Below are 1826 nucleotides of genomic sequence, written 5' to 3'. Positions count from 1 at the left end.
CTCTCTCTCTCGCTCGCTCGCTCTCTCCTCAACTGTCGTGCAGTTTCAAAGCCCCGTATGCGCTAACCAGGCAGCAGCAGCAGATCAACTCAATTCCCTTCCTGGTTTCTGGAGGGCAAAGAGGTCCCTCCCTTTCTCTCTCTCTCTCTCTCCCTCTCTCTTAAAGAAACAGCATTCCCCCTTGATGAGCTCTCTTTGGCTCCTCTTCTCTGGGGACTGAGAGAATATTCTCAAGTCAGAAGGGGCTATTTCAAAAGCATAAAAAAAACAAAAACAACACAACAACACTGACAGATAAAGAATATGTCAAAACACAGATTACATTTAATCTGCTCCCTTTATACGACCTTCCCTCAGAAACAGGTTTGCGTCCAAGGAAATGAGTGTGTGTTCAAATTATAACTGTACCGTCTTGTCTTTTCTTGCTCTAGTATCTCACATGGTGCCTGAATAGAGGCACACCCACCCATCCCATAGCCTGAGGTCATGGTGTCCCACCCCAAAAACAAGCCTTGGCACATTCCAGGACACTCAGGGTCTGCCAGCACCCACCCACCCCCCCCCCCTTGCTTCCACTGCTGTCTTCACCCATTTCAAGTGCACGCCGCCTGAAGAGGGGGCCTTAAAGTCTTAGCACTAACTTCTTAGTACATTAATCTTCCCTTTCCAAACCAGCCCCAAGCTGTCAGCAACACCTTGGTAACCTCTTCTTCGTCCACTATTCCTGTTCATAACTATGAAGACATAGTATTTGTTTGGGGTTTTGCGTCAGGCAATGTCACACACACACATACAACAGTCTAACCACCAGCTAGAAGAGTATGAGTGTGTGTGCTCTGTGAAAGTCTCTGCACATCAAGCTCTCAGTATGAAGAACCCAACCTGATCATCATCTCAGCTGAGGGTACTGGACTTCAATCATTTTAACAAGTCCCAGATGACGCCAGCGGAACTTATGTAAAACTATTTGACAGGTCACCTCCACATTAGTGGGGGGAAAAACTCCAGGAGGTCTATGAGATTATCACAGCTTTGCATTTTAGAGGAACCTAGGGGACAGTATGGAGCAGGGACATTACACACACTGACCATAGAGGGCGCTATCCGAGGGAGACACACATGGAGGTAACACACCACAGCCCCACGTGGCATTCGCCACTTTAACTATTTCTTACCAGGCATCCAATCTCCACTAGCACCACTGACAGACGTGCATCTCCCTCTTTTTTTATGACGACGACCATGAATCACGGCAGACTATGAGGTGATATTCTGAAAAGGCAGCTGAGAAGCTGTGAAACTATTTTGTGTGGGCTGGTTTTTATTTTTGACAACCATACTGAGGGTGGAGAGTTACTGGTGTGCATTTCATAACTTGCCCGTACACTACGCTCCATAGATATGTGTATGGCTACAATCTTTCTTGTTTTATTGATATTATCAAATCTCAATCATGCATTTACCTTAAAGTACACAAAGTAAATAATTTTCTCAATGGCACCACATTAAGAAACAATAAGGTCCTCATATTTTATGACGTTTCTAATTTGCTGCCCTTGGCCCTTTTTTGTCATGGTTAATTTAGCTGACGTAAGCCATGTTTATTACCCACTGTCCTTGATTTTAAAACAGGCCATTGTAGCTCTATCCCATACACCCTTCCGCTCTGGTATTGCCATTAGTGGGTAAACCCCATAATAAAGACAGAAATCTTACTTATATGAATACTGCACACCCCATACGGACATGTCACATACAAGGCCCTGTCCTACAAGTCGTCAGGTGTTATTCATGTGTAACATGGGATTACGACGGAACCAAATGTC

The sequence above is a fragment of the Alosa pseudoharengus genome, unplaced genomic scaffold, assembly GCF_046254945.1.
Source record: "Alosa pseudoharengus isolate Yale_2024_CS ecotype anadromous, Long Island Sound unplaced genomic scaffold, YU_APseudo_1.1 YU_APseudo_1.1_scf_11, whole genome shotgun sequence".
In the NCBI taxonomy this organism is placed as follows: domain Eukaryota; kingdom Metazoa; phylum Chordata; class Actinopteri; order Clupeiformes; family Clupeidae; genus Alosa; species Alosa pseudoharengus.
Note: the sequence above shows the minus strand (reverse complement) of the source record.